Raw genomic sequence first — 4,636 nt, 5'->3', positions numbered from 1 at the left:
GAGTCAAGCAACATCTACCATTGTTGTGCATTGCCAAAACACTTGGAAACCCTCCAGAAGGGCTTTGCTGCTTCTTTGTATCTTGTTTCTGCTCTGTGCTTCCTCTGAGGTGTAGGAACAAATCCCAATTATGAGCAGAGGCTCTACCATGTTGTGTTGCTAATAAGTGCGGAAGAAAGTGCAGGGAGAAAGATGGGTTTTGTAATTCACACCATGTGGATGGAGCATGCAGCATTTCAACTGCTCCTGAAATTGAAGGCAAGTTTAGATTTTGCTCCCACTCGAAGCTAGTAATAGGCACGACATATTTCCCCTGTCTTTTGCTATTGATCTGGTGGCACTATTGAGAGGCAATGGCTCCTTTTCAGTCAACTGGAAGAGAATGACTGTTATATTATGGTATACAAAACTTCTGATGGCCAGAAGTCATTTGGAGGTGAGCTATAAGATTATTACTGAGCAGGGGAATTGAAGCATATGGAAGAATCATCGATCTGGTCAGCCAACGTCATTTTGACCCCCACAAATTACACACTTGGTTGAGACGCATAATGCTCTTTCCTTCCCCTTCCCTTTGTGGAGAAATTCAGAATTATAGAAGCCTGCCACATGGTCAATAAAAAAAAAAATCCCAATAGTATCAAACAATAAACATACACGGCGGGATGTTCGGATGGCATGTCGAGTGGAACGTTTGTGATCTATTGTTTTCCCAGCGGAACAGATTACATCCATAAGAATACCATTTACATGTCAGCTATGCTGAATGTTCCCTTTGGGAAACAAATATAAAGCATACTTATTCTGCAAAGTTTGTGTCAATTACTGTATAGCATAAGAAGAGCCTCACTGGATCAGGCCAAAGGCCCATCTAGTTCAGCTTCCTGTATCTCACAGTGGCCCACCAAATGCTTCAGGGAGCACAACAAGAGACCTACATCCTGTTGCCACTCCCTTGTGCCTGGCATTCTGAAGTTGACTACTTCTAAAACCAGGAGGTTGAACATACCCAATCGTGGCTTGTAACCTGTGATGGAGTTTTTCCTCCAGAAATCTGTCCTTTTCAAGGCATCTAGGCCAGACACATCACCACATCCGGTGGCAAGGAGTTCCACAGACTTATTACATACTGGGATAAGAAATACTTTCTTTTGTCTGTCCTAACTCTCCTTACACTCAATTTTAGTGGCTGTCACCTGGTTCTGGTGTTGGGTGAAAGGGAACAGCGCATCTCTTTCTCTACCTTATCCATCCCCTGCAGAATTATGTACATCTCAATCATGTTCCCCTTAAGGCACATTTTTTCTAGACTGATGATCCCCAAACACTGTAGGCTTTTCTCGTAAGGGAAGCGCCCCAGCCCAGTAATCATTTTGGTTGCTCTCTTCTGCACCTTTTCCATTAGTCACTGTAGCCTTTTTGAGTCATGGTGACCAGAACTGGACACAATACTCCAGATTAGTTCTCCTAAGAGAACTTGGGGACAGCTTCAGATAGAAAAACAAGTCAAACCCACTCATCTTTTAGTTCAGGGGTGCCCAAACCCCAGCCCGGAGGCTACTTGCGGCCCTCGGGCACTCCCAATCCGGCCCTCAGGGAGCTCCCAGTCTCCAATGAGCCTCTGGCCCTCCGGAGACTTGCTGGAGCCCATGCTGGCCCGATGCAACTGCTCTCAGTGTGAGGGTGACTGTTAAACCTCTCACGTGAGCTGTGGAATGAGGGCTACCTCCACTACTTGCTGTTTCACGTCTGTGATGCAGCAGTGGCAGTGAAGGAAAGGCCAACCTTGCTTTGTGCAAGGCCTTTTAGAGGCCTTGAGCTACTGCAAGACCTTCATTCATTCATATAAGTTCCATCTCTAATATATTCATTTATGTAAATTTATTCAAATTTTAAATGTAAATTAATTCTTTTTCTTTCCCGGCCCCCGACACAGTGTCAGAGAGATGATGTGGCCCTCCTGCCAAAATGTTTGGACACCCCTGCTTTAGTTCAGTAGTTCTCACACATTGAGCACCGGGACCTACTTTTTAGAATGAGAATCTGTCAGAACCCACCAGAAATAATGTCATGATCAGAAGTGACATCATCAAGCAGGAAAATTTTTAACCATCCTAGGCTGCAATCCTACCCACACTTTTTCAGGAGTAAGTTCCATTTACTATTATTGTTAAAAGAATATACGTAGTAGCTTGTTAAAAGTACAGGTCTGTAACATTTCCCCAAATGCAGTCACATACCATGGTAGCATCAAGTCTCATATATTAAAAATAAAATCTTGAAATGAATGGGGACCCACCTGAAATTGGCTCGCGACCCGCTTAGTGGGTCCCGACCCACAGTTTGAGAAACACTTGACTAGAGCACTATGATGAATTCCTCTCTTGTGTCGGTGTCCCACTTCCACATCGCACCAAAGACCTTGTGAGTGATCTGGAAGCCAGCATTCAGACCAATGGTAGCAGCAGACATGGTGAGAGGGTAGGTTCTGGTTGTGGGAGGCAAACCTGGGGGGTTGAGAGAAGGCTTAAGAGTTTTGGAGGAGCTGTGAAGTTTTGCTCAGGGAAGTCCTTGACTTGTGACTTTACTCGTTTCATGAAATTACTCATGACTTGACTCGAAAGACTAAATTTTTCGTGGGTCAAGTCGCGATGGCCATGCACTAAGACTCGCGAGCTAAGACACAGGCCTGTTGATTCAGGACTGGACTCGCGCCTTCGGCTCAGTGATTCGAGCACATCCCTGAAAATGTCTCTACACACCAATGTGAGGCTCTTCCATCAAGTTGGGATCTATCCTTCCGCCTGAATCCTTGATTACACCAACCTGAGGTTGTATTAATGCTGTGCCTTCCACTACAATTATATGTACCCTTATCTGTGTGCAATTTCTCTCTGGATTACACTTTCACAGCATTCACCAGCATTCCCTTTTGCAATAAATGTTTTATGTAAGTTATTTGCATACTTATTTCCTTATAGGTTTCCTCTTCATTATTTTGTTTTCTTCTGTAAGTTAGTGTTGGGGAGAGATAATAAGGTAAATCATTTGTGTGTGTGTTTAAAACTAAAAAATGCTCCTTGGCTTTTGGGAAGTGTTTCTCTCTTGCTGTTCCATGTGCATTTGGAAATAAAATGTTGGAATAAAACACACTTTTAAACATTGATTATTATTTTATATATATATATAAATATGATTCATTTAGCAGCCATAATACTGCCGGAAAGCAACCTGATGTGAAAATAGATCACCCAGCAGGACATTTGTGCTACAAACACTCATTCACACCTGTTAGCTACTTTGAAAAAGCTTTCAAGAACACCAGGCATACTATTAAAATGTATCAGGTGGGCCGTTTATACCAGCACACTGTTTGGTGTCAGTGGAAAAGCGCGGCAATAAATAGGTATCCTGCTGATCATCCTGGCAAAACGTACCTGCTGTTTTCAGGGTGCGGATTACAGTGAATTCTACTCGAGTGCATAAAAAAAGACCGTCCAAAAAAACAAGACGAGAAGCAGAACCCCAAAGGTATATAAAACATCCCTTGACTTCAGTGTGGAGAACATGCACTCATTCTTCTCCTCTTGAACATCTGTCTGACCTATTTTCTCATTATTGACTACATGTTATTCAGTTACTGGGGGTTGTTAGCCGTACAGCTCGGGAACACTCAGTTCTATTTAAGACAAAAACCCTACCGTTAAATCCAATGTCACAACCGCGTTTTACAGTGGTGAGGAATTGCCTTGATAAATGGCCCTGACATTAGAGTTTTCACGACTCCACCTTCAATGTCACCACAAACACGGCGTCGAGTGTTCAAAGTAAGGCTACTGCTAGCTTCCCAAAATGTATTAACTGGAAGCTCACTCTATCTCTGGGATCCCATAGGCGCAATAAATGGAGAAAATAACGCATTTACAAACTGATAAAACCCAGCAAAGCTAATAAAATCAGACACTTTATAGCGTGGTTAATAGTGTCCTTTGAAGGGCATCAAATAACACATCATGTACTGCTCTGGGGGAAATCAAATTAGAACAGGCAATGTTCCTCCAGAATGGCGCATTTGAATAGGTAGGAGATTCCACGTCTCACCGGTTCATGCAGCTTGGCGTTTTATAATTAGTGTATTGTCTGTGTCGGCAAGAGCAGCCTGCCGTTTGGAGATCAAACGTGATTTCACTCACCTGTCAACCACTGCACGTTAGAGTGCGAAACTTCTCCAAAGTGTTCCAAATATTCAATTTCTATTTACGGTCTCGCTCCTTTCCTCCTGGTGTCAGAGTCCACAAGGAAGATGTCATTCTTCACCCCCCAGCACACCTTTGGGCCTCATTTGTCACGATCAGACAACTACAACAATAGTGTTATTGCTCATTTGTGTTTTTTTCACCCCTATCTCTTTCTCCAGAAACTCATAAAAATGCTTATTTTCATGCAGCACATTCCTGGCAACTGCTACAGAAGCTGCCTTTGCTGTTCTGAAATCCTCTCAGCAGTATTTTAATGATATCTTTCCTTTTCACTTGGCTTTCAATCTCCTGGGATGATTGTGCTGATACTGACAAGTTCCTTCTGACTCAGATGGCCTATTCCCTGAGCTTTCCTCCTATCCCAGGAATGATGCAAG

This window comes from Tiliqua scincoides, chromosome 1 (assembly GCF_035046505.1).
Source record: "Tiliqua scincoides isolate rTilSci1 chromosome 1, rTilSci1.hap2, whole genome shotgun sequence".
In the NCBI taxonomy this organism is placed as follows: domain Eukaryota; kingdom Metazoa; phylum Chordata; class Lepidosauria; order Squamata; family Scincidae; genus Tiliqua; species Tiliqua scincoides.
The sequence above is the reverse complement of the archived record's forward strand: the minus strand, read 5'-3'. Positions refer to the sequence as shown.